This window comes from Passer montanus, unplaced genomic scaffold (genome assembly GCF_014805655.1).
Source record: "Passer montanus isolate IOZ18808 unplaced genomic scaffold, ASM1480565v1 scaffold23, whole genome shotgun sequence".
Lineage (NCBI taxonomy): Eukaryota > Metazoa > Chordata > Aves > Passeriformes > Passeridae > Passer > Passer montanus.
This window is the reverse complement of record NW_024366926.1, coordinates 5,603,003-5,620,851: the sequence shown is the minus strand read 5'-3', so window position 1 is coordinate 5,620,851 and position 17,849 is coordinate 5,603,003. Positions and strand designations below refer to the sequence as shown.

General features: G+C 38.0%; 1 protein-coding gene across 3 annotated transcripts in view; it reads right to left on the bottom strand.

Annotated features, from left to right (window-relative positions):
• The window catches only part of GRID2 (glutamate ionotropic receptor delta type subunit 2), a 680,978-nt gene that overhangs the window by 142,897 nt on the left and 520,232 nt on the right, over window positions 1-17,849 (bottom strand). The gene's annotated exons all lie outside the window — the stretch shown is intronic.

Genomic DNA, 17,849 nt, shown 5'->3' with positions numbered 1-17,849 from the left:
TGCTAGGTGTCTTTAAGGAGGAACATATGTAATAGACAGAATACATTCTGGACTCAATGGGATGGAAACTCAGGGGATGGCTTGTGCACAGATTCATCTTGAAATTGAAAATGAAGCTATTAAGGATATCAGGTTTTGATTTTAAATACCAGTGTGCAATGGATGACAGCACCGAGGATCTGGGGTTATATGAGTTGCTTTAAAAGACGTCAGAGAGGATATCAATATTAGTGAAAGACATATAAAAAGTACTGTACCTGTAGCAATATTTCCACCTTACTTTCATTAAAACACTAATTGGAGAAATACTAGCTACCATAATTTTAGCACGCTCTTTGATCCAGCCCATCATTCCTAGTGCAACTCTGACAAAAGGAATTACACCAGCTTTAATTAAAGCTTATACTACTAATTGGTAATGAAACAGCAGTGATTTTAAGCCAGTTTAAAAATCACATTTAAAGATGATTGAAGAAAAGACCATTGGATAGGCACATCACAGTACTGAGAGGGTACTACAATATACTATGCAGAAAAAGAAGTCCATCTGTGCCATTCTTTGCATTGGTGCTATTGTATTTCTTGAGCTTCTGTGAATGAAGCTTTTGCTCAAGAATGTCTTTGAGATTATCTGCCTTTCACTCTGGGACCAGTACATACTGACTTGTAATTCAGCTTCTCTGAAAATGTAACTGGCCTGAGCTTTTGTATGATGGTAGATGCTTTTTTTTAAGCACAGAGAAACAAATCAATCAAGCACACATCCCTTAGCACCACACACCAAGATAACCAGTTTCATTTTTGAAATTCATTACCACACTCAGCTGTCCTGCACAATTACCAGTGCTAAATCCAAAACCCAACAGAAGCACAAATGACTGACTTCAGAGGACTTTAGAAAAGAGTCTCAATCATGGCAGAGTCTCAATTTCCTATGTGAAGTCATTACACAGCCAGAGAGACAGACAGGCACCTGCAGCTACCAGTTCTTGCCCTGAATCACCTTCTCCATGGACTGTGAATGAAACTTTTCCAGGGATGTTCATCTTCCGACTCCTATTTAAAGGAAGAAAAGGTCTTGCTCCCTCTGACAAACCAAAATTAACATCAGTAGGGTATTGTTTGCTCCAGTGGCCTCTACTAAGACTATTCTCTTGGAGAATTCAACACCATAATCTGAGAGAAACAAACTGTAAAATATGGAAAATATTACTGTAATTTCACACAGAGTCACAGAAATGGCAGGTTGTCTCAAACCATCTGAAAGGGTTTGTAAAGAAGGGGGCTTTGCTGACTGTACTTGAACAGGAATTTACAGAAATCATTATTTTCAGTCCTTCATGTGAAAAGGCTTTGTGTATGTGTTTCATAGATCTTTCAAAGTGAAACAGAAGACAAACTACAAGCTTTAAGTTTAAACATATTTAACAATTTTAGAAGTGTGTAATCTGAAATATTTGTTTTCGTCATTACATCCATTAGATTGGAGTAACTCCTAAATTTTTTATTTCAATGTATTTATATAAATTCTTTGAAGATGCCTCTTTAAGAAATGAATATCTCAAATAGTAAAAAACCCCCAACTTACTGCAATGATATAGAATTAGGTTTGTAATAATGGTCTCACAGGTCTTTTCCAACTTAAATGATCCCACAATTCTATGTTTCCCACAGGAACATGGCCTTAAAACAATGTTGTCACTTCTCTCTGCTGCTTTCAGGAGTGCTCACAGCTAATTCTTGCCCGTCTGAAGTCAAGGTTATCCTCCAGTCAGGGAATGAGTGAGGGTAATGCTAAGCATACTTGTAATCACATGTAATGACTGAATCAAGGATCTACTAGATCCAAACCCCAGAGAAACTGAAAGCAGCAACAGGATACAAGGAGAAACAAAACCAGGAGGTGTCCTATTCATCTCTTGAAATTGCTCATCTTTCCTATGGCTGCCTCTAAATAAAAGCACAAATTATCCCCATTTGGTTTCCCCACTTTGTGTTCCCATCCCACAAAGACCAGCAAGAGATCATAGCATCCCTCTCTGCTTCTTCTGGTCCTCCACAGTTTATCCAGCTGCTCTCTAGTCGTGGATGGACTACTGACACATTCCAGGTCCTCTCCACTCCCCTGGCAAAGCCCTGCAACACTTTGAGTTGAATAAATGCTGAAGGGTATGGCCTGTAATAAATAGTACAGTGAAATGCAGCAAATGTACATGCACTGCACTTTGTACGTGACAAACCACTGACATCCTATAAAGGAAAGCATTTCATGGGTTACATTTTTGTATGAAAAATAGTGAAAACAATACTAAGTTCAGAACAAAGCTGCATTAAATTAATTCAGTGATTGTCATTCTTAGTCACACAAAGAAACTAATTAGAACTTAGATCCAATTAGCATATCCAAATGTGCTGGATGTATAATTACTGCAGAAACTCTTGCTTTTGCCAGAACTAAAACCCTAGGAAGTTGCTGAAGAGCCTTTTTATGCTTTTGAAGTTAAAGTCCCTTTTTAATTATGTACATTAATGTGCACATATTTATATAATTAAGTTTTTAGCCCAACCTTACCTTTTTAAGGCAAACCCCCCCCCACCAACATAACAATTTCTGGAAATTCAGCATAGCACTAATTTTCCTTTAAAAAGGCACTTTTTATTTTCAATTATTGTTCATTTAATTTTCAATTCAATTGTTCCTTTATGCAGCTCAGTCATGGTGAAGACAAATGTGCAGTGTCTTGCCAACAAAGTTGAAATTGATTTTGAGTGGGAGCTGCTTACTGTTATTAGCAGAAAACAAATCAACATTTATTGATGACAATTTGAGCTTGTCATTGCAGCAAGGAGCAAATGTAACTACTGCGGAAACATTGAGACGGGGGCGGTATGAAGCTCCCTCTTGAGCTTTGTCTCATTTAACTGCTGCTGCAAAACATTTGCTGCTTCTGCAGTTACTTCCTTTTACTTTTGTTCTCTCTCTGATGGTTGAATGAGAGAACAGATCAGACAATAACAGAATCTCACAAAAATTCTGGTGGATTTGGGCAGATGGGTGATGGGAACTCTCTTACTGAGCACAGTGCTTGTCATCTTCATACCACATGAAATTTATCATTTATAGTGCTCTGAACTTCTGTTTCAGTTTATTTATTCTAATGACAGCTTTCACTCTGCTAGGTTTGAAATAATATGATGAAGATGGAAAAGTTGTCAGACTTCTACTTCCTTTGATATCCAATTTGCAATCTCTTCCTGTTCATCCCACGCCCCAGCTTGTTATCCTCACTGTCATCAATGTTCAAATGGGCTTTGTTCTCCTGTTTTGCTGGCAAAGCCAAAAATTTACTTCCCTTCTTCATTAGAAATTTTTGACTATATGAACAATGCATTAGGGAAGGTCTTTAATTTGTATATCAGTATTACAGTAGGCAAAATCTATTTCATGTGTAGTTACAATTTCATTATTTATAAGGAACTTGGAACACTAAAGTCTATAATGCCTTTATGACAGAGCTTACAGCCAGTTTTTCTCCCCTACTTCCTATGCAACCAGTGAACTCTGCTGAATATCTGAGAGTTTCACTTCTTTTTCTGGCAGAGTAAAATGCAGATTGTGTCAATTAATCAAGAAAAATACATTGGCCTGGTGTGGTCACAGTTGAAGACGATCAGAGAAAATGAATAAAACCAGAATACTGATATAGATGAATTACTTAAGTGCTTGTCAATACATCAAAGTTTAGAGTGCTCTGTTGCTTCAATTAACATGGAAAATACACAGAAACTGGTTTATCCAATGCAACCACCTTGGAACTCAAACTGCATTACCACAACACAAGGGTCAAGAGCAGAAAACAACTCTAGAGGAGGTGCAATGGAAATCTGAAAGACAAAACTACACTGCATCTGCAACCCAAATCTATAAGGACATTGGGATCACAGACTCCTCTCCTCTTTCATTTATTTCTCTGTCATTTAAAGAAAAAATATAAACAATACCTTGGTTTTAGTATGGATAGCCTGACAAAATATTTCCAGTGGAAATACCCAGGACAGAGCAGTTCACAGAGAGCTGCTGAGCCACGGAAAGAGCAGCCTCCCAGCCTGGAGTAACCACATGCACTTCAGAAACTCCCTCCTCAATTTTCACCTGGGTCCAACCTGCTTTAGGAACTGAATTCTTGCAAGATCCCACTTCAACGGAAGAAATGTGCATTAATAATCCCCTTTTCCATTCCAAAGCATACTAAATTCACAGAAATGGAAAAGACCCCATGAAGCTGTCACAGAATGGCACGCAGTGGAAGATTAGAGCTCCCAGGAGTGCTGGGAAGACATGAAATGGGGCGCACAACAAAAAATAATGAAGAAAAAGGTAGAGTTTCTTTTGCTGATATGTGGATTCAGAACTTGCAAAATTTTCTAGGACACCAGTTTAGGCAAAATTCAAGCAGGACAACCCAGCAATTGTTTTGCAGAGAATATTCCTCATGGCTCTTGTCAGCTGTTGTTCAATATGTCCAACAGCAACTGGGAAATCAGACACTAAACCCTATTGCTTAACAATTATGTCTCAGAGAAGAAACACCATAAAAAATATATTTTGTCAATATGATACTGTCAGTTATGCAAAAATAGTCAGATGCTCTGTTACCTGGTTAAAGAGTCCTTTCCATTCAGCCCTTCAGCCAGCAACCAAGAGCTGATCAACCACATCTGCAAAAAAATCTGGTGTCCAGGGATTAGCTGAGGCTTTTTGTACCCCTGGGCTTGATTAAAGAAGTAAGGATCCATTTTGTTTTTGCAGCAATTTCCTAATAGGATTGCTTAGCAGGAAAGCTTTCTGTGTTTAACTGCTGCCTTCACCAAAGCTTAGGTAATAGTCAGCAAATAGTAAGTTGTTAAAATCGATAGAAAATACTGTGCTCAACAATTGGATAATGTATAGAAGCATTTGTTTCTCCTACATTCTGTGTGGTGAAATCTATATAGTTCTGTGCATTCAGTTAATTATTTTGTACAGTGTGTTTTATTGCTTTAATTTGTCTCTGGCCTAGAAGGAATGGCCTGCCCCTAGACTTGCTCTGTTATTTTCAAGCTGTTAGGATGACTTGAATACTCAAGTTTAGTTTTATATCCAGTGTGCTAAGGATTGTAATTGCAGGAGCTGAGGTGGACTATTTGTTTTTCTAACTGATCATAGACACAAGTGCAAGTGACCTCAATAGAAATTTCTTTCCTCAAAGCCAATGCACAAGGCAGAATAACACTGAACAGAGTTAATAAAATATTTTGCTCTGGGGACTACCCAATTTTCCTTTTCTTACTGAACTGAAATAAAGAAGCTAATGGAAAGTAACAACCTGCTGTTCATTTGCCTACCAGCTCCTGACTCAATGTTTTCCTAAGGACCCAGATTGCTGCCAGAAGTTATAATTGGGTATTTTAGACCACTGACAAATGTTGAATTTACAGAGGAAACAGCAGACTTCATAGGTATTCTCCTACTGCATGCTCTACTCACAGAGCTGATGCTTAGGCTTAGACCAAGCTGCTAGAATCTAATGGTATAATTTCTCAAATGTATAGTAAACTACCACGTCTCAAAGAAAATAAACCATCTCTCTAAGCTAGTGCTGTCATTCTAATGATCCCTGACTTCTCCCCCCACCATCTCTTTATCTCTGGTTTACTTTCTCTATTTTTCTTTCCCTTTCATTTGAAATTTGGTGGTCTTAATCTACCATTTTCCCCTTCTGTCATCTCTTATTTTCAGAAAATATCCTTTTTTCCCTTCTTTAGTCCCTTTTTTTACTGTGAATTCAGTACTCCCAGCAGCTCCCTGACCTGTGTTTATCTTCCTTTGCAATACCTCTTGCCATCCATTTCTCTGTGTACCTTCAGTGCTCTCTGTTTTTCTTTCCCTTGATCTTCCTTTCCATTTCCTGTGGCTTTTTCCTGTCTTTTTTTTTTTCTGATTATTTTGTTTTTATTTTTTGTTTGCCTTTTCAGGGTTGGGGTTGGTCAAGGGACATCACTTTTCACTATATCCAGCTTTGAGTCATTTTTGGGTCCTTTCCCCTTTCTCTTTGCCCTTGGATCTCCTTTTTTCTCAGGCAGTCCTCTCAGAAAACTTCTCCCCAACTCCTCCTCCTCCTTTTGTGTTATGAGGGAGATGGGACTTAACAAAATAAATTACTTTATAAATTACTCTATAGCCCTGTTTCCTTTGCTTTCATCTTTCCTGCTTTTTTTTTTTTTTTTTTTTTTTTTTTTATTTTTTTATTTTTTTTATTCCCATCCTCTGACAACCTTACAGAACTCTAAGGAAAAGACTCAGGCAGGGATAATAATGAGTCAGATGCTGACCTCTTTTCCCATTGCCTCAATATTTCAATTAGAGTCAAATACTCAGAAAAGCCTGTTCTTTGACCCAATACTGGTTTCACTTTTGCTAACAAATTTCTTCATACTGCCAGAGTAAATACCATGAATATCACTTTATTTTTACACTGGAAGATTTTTCACTGATGTCTGAATTATTCCAAAGTAATTGATAATACCAAGGAAGTTCATGTTTGTGTACAGTTTAAATTTAGTCATTTTGATTTTTAATTGCAAATGCTTGTCTCCTTTCTCATTAAGCATATTAAGAGTTAAAAAGGATGTCTTTTATTTAAGTCATGTAAGGCCTGGAAGAAAATCAAAACCCATCAAATCCACTTTTATAACTGTACTTGGTCTGTTTTGTCCACCACTGCATATTTATCAAATCAGAGAAAAATCTTCAAGGTTACTTTTCCAGCTTGTATTAAATCACAATATATAAGCTTTTGACACCATCATAAAATCTTAGATCAAACCTATTCAGTGAAAAACAATGAAAAGCACTGTTTTCCACTTGTTTGCATAAAGCTTCCTCTCCACAGGTGGCAAGAAAACACACAGAGCACATTTCAGGCTCTCATCGGTTCCCTGGCAGTATTCAAATATCCTTCAGCACACTCCCAGCTTTCCCCTCAGCTTAATAATCTGCCTTTTTGAGAACCAAATTTTCAGAAATGGTTTGTCAAACTGGAATATCAACAAAACCTGTTTTCTGTTTGCAGGGTTCAAGAATCCTGGGGGCAGCATTCCAGTAAGAAATCCAAACAGGAATAGTGCAGAGCAAACCCATCACTGCTCTATTTGGAGGGAAGTGGGTTTACAGAGCAGCATTCTGAATAAACCCAGTCCAGCAAACCACATAAGTGAATCCTTCAGAGTAAAGTGGCCTATGGTGAATGCCCTGCTTCTGCAGCAGAGCTGCCAGTGCTGAGCTGCTTGGGCACCTCCACTGCATTGCAGTCAGCTCGGTGAGCACAGACACTGAGAAGCACCTTGGCTGTGCTTTTTTTCTGCAATAAAAATCTCCCCTTAAACATAGTCACTGAATTAGTAGTCTGGGAGTCAGGTCTGGAAGTAAATCCACATGGAGAATTGTGTATTAGAGTCATCACCTTCCAAGCTGGGAAGAAAAAGGAAGGCCCTTGTGTGGTTCCAGCCCAGGAACTGCAGTAGCAGAGCAGTAGTACAGATCTGTGCTTGCACTGAAGAAATCGCTGCTCATTTTGAAGGCAGCTGACAAGCAATGCATGTTTAAATATATGTGGGGCCCAATGACGCTACAGAACATCTCGACTAATCTGAGTGGCACTTTTTTAGCTATTTTTTTGAAGTGTAAGCAGAATTATCACACACTGCTTTCACGGTAATGCATAAAGAAACTCTACATCTGGTTATCTTTTCATATGAATACAATGTTATGAGGTATACTTTTTTCAGGCACAGCATATGGGAATCTCCATTTTAATTTGGCAGGCTGAAGGATTTTAAATGAAGCAATACCTCAGCACTATTTACTCAAAAGTATATTTAGTTATTTATTCAGCTACTGAATGCTCACTGGGCAGTACTGCTGTGGTTTTTTTCCTCACACATGAAAAACAAGTTCACTGGACTTGGGTGAAGGGTGGAGGATGTTCCTAGGATGCACATACCATGGAAATACGTGTCCTGAAAACCGTGGAAATAGAACCACCTCATTTCATATTATACTTAGCATCTTTGTCATTGCTGCACAATTCTCAGCTTCACCATGAAACACCAAATAAGAAAAGGACACAGAAAAACACCTCCTTTCCTTAGTCAAGGCACAGATGTACTGACATGAAAACACTTCCTCCAAATACCACATACAAAGTCAAAGAGAGACAGCTGTGATAAGATTACTATTTTTATCTCAAAGACTGTGGGTCCTTGTCTCCTCAGACACATTCAGCCTCTCATCACCCACATGAAAAGCAAAGGAATTAGCATGTAGGTATTGTGAGAACACACACCAGTGCTCAGTACAGACAATTTCTATATCTTTAAGCATATCTGTACCTCTCCAGAAGCTGTTCAAACTTACACAACATCAAAGTATCTTACACTTTCTGCTGCTCAGCACAGCAGAGTTTGCCAGCTCTTTCTTAAATGTAGTACAAAGAAAGATCTGACAGGAGCATCTCCTTTTCATACATGCTAGTGCAATGTGCTTCCCAAGCACAGGGGCTAGGAAACAGCTGCTCACAAAGCAAAAAACACCAAAAAGTAAATATTTTTAAAAATTAAAAAAAGGGGGAGAGAGAGGGAGAGAGAAAGACAGAAAAAAATCTGATGGACCATGAGAAATTTGCATGAAAGGGCAATTTAGCTTATTTCCATTTAAAATGTGCATATGTGAAAGCACTCTGGAAAGTGCCTAAAGAAGGAACAGCTTAGGTAAAAAATGACAAACCAAAACAGGCTTTTACTCAAATTCTTCAAGTTTCTCACTACAGAGGAGCTAACATGGCAATGCAGCAAGAGTAGCACTACATGACAAACTGCTTTCCATTGATTCTTCAGATTCCTGGGATGCTTAAATGAGGAACACAGAAATGGAAACAGTCTTTGCTTACACATAGATCAATACTCTGTTTCTAAAATTCAGGATTTATTCTTAACGTTGGCAGAAAAAAAGAGGTCTGCTAAGCTGGATATATCACAGACTTACCAGCTTGATACTGGCTAGTAAATCAAAGCTGCATTTTGCTGCTGCTATGTTAGAAAATAGTACTCCAGTATAACCCATGCTCACAGAGTATAAGGCTACAGAGTCGCCAGCTTTTTAGTGCATTATGGACCAGATGTTACAGGTGATTTACTGGACCATACATTTTTGAGAGTTTGGTAGCGAACAAACTAAGATTGTGGGGTGTTTTTTTCACTGCTCTAGCACAGAGCTTTCTAAGGAATCAGAAATATTAGTAAAGAAATAAAAAATTTGCAATAGCAGTGACTAAGGAGAGTTAGTTACCAGTATCAGACCCCAGCTGAGAAGAAACATCACCTTCTTCTGAAGGCTCTCTTTTGACCCTGACACTTGGGACAGGGGAGAACAGAAAGGTCAAGAGTGAATTTGAGGAAATGGTTGTGGCCAACAACCTGGATTACAAGAAGTAACTTCTTCCCACTAAATTCAACTGCAATGGGAGCAGCTGTGCTCACCTAGAGTCCTAAAGGTCAGCACAGATACTAGCAGCATTGAGCACTGGGAAATCTTTGAGTGATGTGGTCTGGTTCATACCACAGAGGGGTCCCTCTAATACTTTCTAAAGATAATATTTTCTAAAATTTTTGCCTGCAGATGATCTAGCCTTAATTGCAAAGCAAAGGCCTCTTGAGCATCAATAGACTGTCACTGAAATAATCTTCGGTCTAAAGGCCATGAACTGCTATGGTGATAAGCAAATGTTACACTGATAATGGTGAAAAGCAATTCCCTAACTACCAACTCTGTAAACTCACCTTCAGCACAGTCAATAGATTTAGCTTCATTCCTTTCCATATGCCAGAGGGCATTTGCTTCATGATTAGGTAGCAGAAAAGCTGTCCCTAAACCAGACCTGAACTCCTATGGCCTTTTGATGATGCCTCCAATGACACTTCAGAGGCATCATCACCACCTTAGCAGCAGGAAGAATATAATTCTGATTGTGGCTTCTCCTGTGGGCAGTGCTGGGAGCTACCACAGCTGTACAGAACCTGTTTAAAACATCTGCACTACACTTGTGCATACTGCACAACATGCATGGTTGAGAGCAAGTTTGGAGTCCACTAGGTTTACTACTAGCCAGTGCTCCACTGAAGAATATCTAAATCCTATCTGAATCTGTTAGTAACTACTTCAGTGGAGCCACATGCAGGAGTGGGTACTTCTGCATTAAAGAAATAGAGGCATTAGTGTGAGTAAATTTAATATGCTTTCTTAAACATTAAATAGCAAATGACATGCTGTAAAATATCTGAAGACTTAAATAAAAGATCCTTGTGGAAAATAGTAACTCATTAGTTTACAAGATTAAATGACACATCTAATAAGCCCTGTCTAGAATAGCTGAATCACTGAAATAAATTTTTCTTACAAATGAAAATCACTGCTCTAATGACACTGAAATTTGCCACAAAAATAAATTAGAAATACATCCAAGCAATTAAAACTACAGAAACACATGATAAATCTGTCTTGCAAATGATGAGAATTATATTTGCTAGAGCACTATACTCCTACAATAGATTCATACACACTGCTGAAACTGAGTAAAGAAAACAAGGACTTGAAACCACTGAGAATATTCCTTCATTAGTTTGATACTGCAAAGATCCTTCTAAGAACATACTGGCATATATGGCAGTGATAATTTAATCAGATAAGTAGTAATACTGTGCTCATCAGTATAGTCTTTTTGGGATTTAATTTTAAGGGATGATATCTATTTTAAAATCATCTTTTAATTTGAAAAGATCCACTACTTTTAAGAAGAAATGACTGTCTTAAGAGTACATTACAAAATCAGTAGATAGGCTCAAATTACCTTACCAGCCTCTTCTCATATAAGAAATTTCTTTCAACTGAGAAGGGCGGTTTAAAAATATCATCTTTCCAAATGCTAGACAGAGCCCCAAACCAGCATCCTCGAGTCTTTTTCTTCACACACCTGTGTGTACAACTGCATTGTCTCCCAATGCACACTCAAAACTTTTGCCTGGGGACAAAATCTGATCATCTTTCAAGGAGCAGGCCCTAAGGTTAACTGCTGGAGAAGGTGTAAATGTCTGCAGGACTAAGAGTTCTTGCTTGAAAGCTGATCCTTGGTGAGACAATTCTTGTCCAAGACTTCATCTCCATTTTAGTTTTGATGGAGAACGTAAATGCTTTTCACAAACTTAGAAAGAAGATATTATTACTATAGTTTCAGACTTTAACACAAACTCCTCATAATAATTTTTAATATCATGGTCTTTTAAAATTTCCCTGCAAAACTAACCTCCATTTATGCAATCCTGGGTAATACGCTGCAAGTCCCTCACTTCAGGCTAAAGAGACAAAAGAAGGGAAAAAAGAATCCAAAAGAGTGTTTGGCCACAATTACCTGTGGCTTCTATCCATTGTCTAAAGCAGAGATGAATGCTATTAGTCTGTCAGCATTTGTTCTGATTTAAACACTTTTCTCTAGCTGCTTTCATTAACTGTGCTGACATAGCTATACATTACTCATTTAACCTGCACTTCATTGCATTCCTAATACACAATCAGGCTTTGCAAACATGAACCTGAATATAAGGCAGTCGAGGCTGGAGTCTGGGTTGGTGTAAGCCAGAGGATTTTAGTGAAAATAAGCCTCACTAGGCTATATGAGAATCCAAGCCTATCCCTACACCTGCAAATGCAACTATAATTCTTCTTAGAATAGATCCTGAGTGTGTCTCCATTTTTAGTACAACACCTGGGAGCTATGCTCAGCTCACTTTTCATTGCATTAAAACACTAATTAAAATGAGAATTTGTACTGCTATAGGAAACATAAATTGTCTCTATGCAAGATGCACTAAAGCTAAGTGAATAATTCATCTATTTTTCATATACAAATTTATTCATGGAATAATATCATGTAATAGCTTCTTTATGGAGATTACAGGCAGCTTCTCCAAAGAATTCAATAATCAGAAAGCTGTGCTGGTTTGTTTGCCTGGGCACATTGTCCTTACAGGACACCTTTTTCTCATGATTGGACTGTCTGGCTTCTGGCATGAACATCTGCATTTATCAGTTCAATCCTTATCAGCTTTACAACCCGTGAAAATACAGACCACATACTTTCTAAGAAAGCATTGATAGTAACTTAGTGCAAGCATTACACAGCACATGACAGTCCTGCTCTCAGGAAGCATCAGTGTTTAGCAAATTTAAATTCCTTGAACAAGCAGAACTAAGTCCTTGCACAAACAAGCTGCTCTAAGTCCAAATCCCTGACGCCCAAACCTGTCTCGTGGTTTGGTGATTTCAACACACATTTGGAAACTGGAAAATATTCACTAATTTTCTTCTCCCTCTGCTAGTGGGATTCATAATTAGCTCACTTTGATAGCTAAGAGAATTTCCTCAATATTTCTTTCTGTTACTTATATGCTATTTCACTGTTGAAATCAAAGTATAAGTCACTCCAAGAGGTCTATCCCTACATATAGTACACTGGCATTTACTATTCCTGTCTCCAGAAATCTATATTAGGCTCACATCCCTTTTGAAAAACATTCTCTAATCAGCCCTATGTCTGTGCTAATCATCCCTATGCTCAGAATGATTACATTGAATAGATAACATAACACATATATCATGTATTATTTTGAATTGTATAGGCTTCTGTCTCCTTGCCCATACAGAAGTGTCATTGTAGCTCTGCTGGCGTAATTCTATGAACCTGCTAGGCTTGTAAAGAGAAGTAATATCTTTTATTAGACCAAGAAATATAGTCAGGGGAGAGAATGAGCTTTGAGCTCAGAAATCCAATGAAAGTCCTCTGAGACAAAAATCTCTCTTGTTTTTCTTCCAGCTGTGTTATTTGGTCTTATAAAAGATATAACCCTTTCCCTGTAGGCCTGACTGTCCTTGGTTATAATAGATTACTTAGGATGGAGATAGGTCAAAAAGGAGTCGTAGAACAAGAAGAAGGAAAAAAATTCAGGGAAGGAAAAACTAGGAAAAAATGGCACAGACAAATGGCAGCTCTTTGCATAAAACAGTCTGCCTGACAGTCCTGAGGATGGTCTCCTCAACCTCAACACCACGATGGGATTTCTCACCAAGACCACTGACCTCTAGACCAAAATTCAGGGATCTGTTTTTTGGAGAGGGAGCACAGGGGAGCTGCTAATGGACACGCTGCCAGCTGTCTGCAGGAGGCAGGCAGGAAACTGGATCTTGCACAAGTGATGTCCTGTGTATCTAGGAGGAGTAAGGACACGAAGGCACTGAAAGAAGGGCTCTCCATGCATATCTATGGAAGGCTATGGAAAATACAGGCTTGCTGCTCAATGGGTGGAGGACCCAGAGACAGATGAGGAAAGTGACTGTATCTTTATTGTCAGGGTCTGTTCTGAATCTTTCCAGCTCCTGCATTTTGTGTCAGAGCCTAGGGAAGTGAAGTCCGACACATGACACAAGGAAATCAGTGAGGATGTGCTTAAATAAGAAAATGAGTCCACATGTCAGGACAGAGCTGACATGGCTGAGGGAGCTACAATCTCTGATGTTTGAAAAGTCTTAGTGGCTGGAAAAGGCCAGACAGGCATCACACCCATCTTCAAAAAGCATAACCAAGAGGATTCAGTGAAGCAGACTGGTCATTGCAACCTCAGTTCTTTGAGGGATGATGAAGCCCCTTCACCTGAAGGTGATGCTGTCCGGGGATCAAGGCAGGACATCCTGTCCCTGTGCTGCATAGGCAGTTGATGCCTTTGAAAGGAGAAAGCACACTTCTGCAAACAGAGTGAGGAAAAGTGATGGAAAGTTTAAAGCCTCTCCTTCATCAAAGCAATTTCTATCTGTATTATCCATTATCTATCCTCTTTTCCTATAAGTCCCATTTTAGCAATTAATCCAGACTGTCTTTAGAGCAGACAACTTCTCCTGTAGTTATCTGTAAGTTTTATCAATGATGGTTTGTCTAGTTTCTTGAAGGTGGGTATAAATATTTAAAATAAAAACAAGCCAATTTCCTTGAATATAAATGCACCTCAGAATTAGCAGCAGCTGTAATACACAATCATAGCATAAATTCATGTATTCTTAGACAGACATAATAGATTGAGTCTTAATGAGTCATTACTAAGGTCACCTTATCATTTGTGCTGTGAAACATCATTTTTTTGTTTCCTAGATCTGGCAATTTAAACTACATAGGCTGAAGTTTTCCATAACAGATGTCATTTCAGGATAAAATAAACTATCATAAATCATACAAACATATTATTTGAATTACAAAAGATGGTGCTTAAATAAACTGGTAATTTTCTAATTTCTGGGTCATATTCAACCTTGGAAATCCTTTTAAATTATTTTTATTTTTTAAGTGGTAATACAGTAGGAAGTGTTTTAGCATAACTTTTACCAAGTTCCCCTCCTACCATTTTTTGACTTGTTTCACACTTTCTAGCTGGAAAAGTTCCAGCTTTTGTCTCTGACTGTCATTTAATTTATTTTTTTTAAACTAGGGCAAAATTTTTCCAACTCTGCAAAAGAAAGAAAATTACTCTCAAAATTAAAAAAAGATCTAAAGGTGCCATGACCCACTTCTAATGCTGTTTATGACAGGAAGCTCAATTCAGCAAGGAAATAAACAAACTGTGAAAAGTTTGCCTGTGGTAGCTTAACCACTTCTGAGAGAGGCAAAGAGCTCCACTCACCATTTTCACTTTTTATTGTCCTACACATCTGGTGGAAGATGAGCTTGGTAGTATCTGCTTTAACATTTAAAAAAATCTTACTAATGTGCCTTTTCTTGATAGAAGAGGACAGACGTCCTAATTTACAGCTCAGAGTACTAGAATTAGAGCTCTAAACATTAGCAGGCTTTTTAGAGAGTGTTTTCAATTGTACCACAAAAGGCACTTTAAAGAGAATTAGCACTAGCACTATAAAACCTGAAATTTTCTGTGAACTACATGAAGCTGTTCCTGACAGCTCCAATAATGGCTTGCAACTAATCGGTCACAAATAAAAGAACCAACTCACAACATTGTTTTGTGGGTTTGGGTTTTGCTGTTTCTTCTTCGATGAAACAAAACTTTGAACTTCAGGCATGGCTGTTTGTTCTTTAAAGCAAAGAATTTTTTTTTTTTCAGTAGAGCTCAGGGTTCTCATGTAAAATACCTAAGGAAAAATGTCTCTTTGAATAGGATAAAATTGCTATTCCTGAGGTAGGCTTGTCTCAGTGATTTGTAATTTCTTGGGGCTTCAGGCAGGCCATTTTATTCTAACTCAAACTCTTCCTTTTTGAAATCAATTATGGCTATACTTCATAATTTGAATTAATATCTTAAAACACAACAAAAGCCTCTTCAGTAACTGTAGAGGAACAAAAGATTTAGTGAATTTTGACACTGTAGAAATATTATCTTTTCTATTCTTTAGCCAGTACAGAAATAATTTTAAAAAAGAATTTTGCAAACAGCTGTCTTGCACTCAGGTCCCAAATCAAAGACAAGGAGCAGATGAAAGTCTACTGACTTTGGGCATCTTTGGATCAGCGTTCTCTGGCTTAGATACTCAGCCCCATTTTTATTTTACTCTTCCCAAATTCTAAAGGAACGTAGCTTAAAAATTCTCTGTAAATGAATCACCACATGGAATGAGCTACTCCAGCTCCTTGTTCCAGCTATTTGTTCATAGCTATTATGTATTGACAGAATTAATAAAACATAGAATATGGCAGAGCCTCAGACCATCACTTCAGCATTTCTCTGCTTTGACTGAATGTCAGAAACTCTTTATTGGATGCTCTGACAAGAAAACATTCTGTGGCACATCCTTGGTACAAGCATTTACCAGAGAATTCCTGGCCACAGAGAAAAGGTGAGATATGATGGATGACTTCAAGCCACCCTGCAGCTCTGGGCTGTGCCACGAGCTTGGCAACATGTGCAGCATCTCTAGCAGCCTGTGTAGGCTACAGCACTACCTGAAATTGAAGTAATATCTGAAAATATTATCTTTGTAGTAATTTTTTAGTTTTGATCAATGCACCTCTTAGCCCTAGCATTCCTAGATAAAATACATAAGAAAGACATTCAACATGTTGTTAGAATTCAGAAAATGAGTTAATAGCAATGAGAGAGGAATCCCGTAAGAAACAACGGGTGTGCAGTGGGACCAAAACTGAAGGCATTAGTTGGAATACAGAAATGCTTTCTCCTGAATTTTTGTGTTAACAATTCTGTAAACCCTCTAATTATTAAAGCTCAAGACCTGCAATTCTAAAATGTAGAGTTTAAACAATATCAGCCTTCTTGGATTTGATTTTGCTCTGATGCCAAGCAGACCCATTTGGTATGGATTTGCTATCACTTCCCCAGCAATAGTGAAACAGCACAGTGACAACAACACAAAACCCCAAATCCCAACAAACCCAGGATAGGACAGAAAAGCTACCGTGTGTCATAAAATAATAAAATTCATTGCAGCTGCAGAAATCAGTATAATCTGAGTTTGTCTGCAAGTGTAGGGAATTTGCTGAGGAAAAAAAATAATTTAAAATTCCCCAAACCAATTCTGGCTCAGAGTCAGGATGCACAGCATGTAAATTTGCTAGTTCTCACAGACCACTCATAAAGCTTACTGCTGCCATATCAGTTACCTACTTTGTATTTATAGATAAGGGATGAAGTTAATGCCATTTACAATTTTTTCTTGGCTTGTTTCGATTACATGAATACTGCAAAACCTATAGGCACAAGGGAACTGGGCTCATAAAGCATAAGTTAGCATTGGAGTCAGGAATTTTCCTGTATTGAAGCTACATCTTTCTCTAAAATAAGATGAACATGAAACCTCTTCCGCAGAGCAGAAGATTCTGCACTTGCAATGCCCATAGTCCCCAGTGGGATACATGGGAGAAACTTAAGGTGGTAAAGAACTTCAACATCTTGCCCAAATGATCAGAATGAGACATAAGGACATATTCTTAGAAAAACTGAAAATACACAAAAAAGCACCTAAGTAAAAACAATAAAAATAGATGACGGTCCTGGCCAACCAGTTCTGAATCCAACTAACTCTTTGAAAATTCCACATCCTGACCAAAGTCTTCATCACCTCCTTTGATCAACACCTGCCTTTTTATGACCCATTGTAAACCATAAAGGGTAGGTTACCACCAGCATCACATTAAAGAATCACTGTTCCCTCTCCACATCACACTCTTACTTTTGAAACCATAGGAATATAACGAACCCCTTATCCCTTATGTATATAGTCAAAGGTAAAATGTTGACAGCTGTGATGAGAAGAATGAATTTGCCTTTATCTAAAAGTTCTGCTTTTCAAGCTATATATATATATCTAAGACTTTCTTCCTTGATGCAGTGTTCACATAAAAACATCAATTCAAATAGACATGGTCAATGCTGGTGAGAACTGTAGTACAATATAGACAAAGTTTCAACAATTCTTCCATGGGGCTTCTTACCACTTCAAGTGATCTTCAAACACCATCCAGTAGGAACACATCAGGTGTGATAAAGTTCAAAAGGAAAGAAAAATTATAAGAAAAGAATTCTTAAAAAAATTTCTTCTCTTAATGCTGTCCAACACACAAAGACCTCGTTTCCAAAGATGAACTGAGTGGTCTCTACTGCACATCACCACTACAGCTATTACGTCATCTTGGTCTGTCTTATCAAGGGATTCCATCTTTTGAGTGAGCAATGAACTTAGTGCCTGA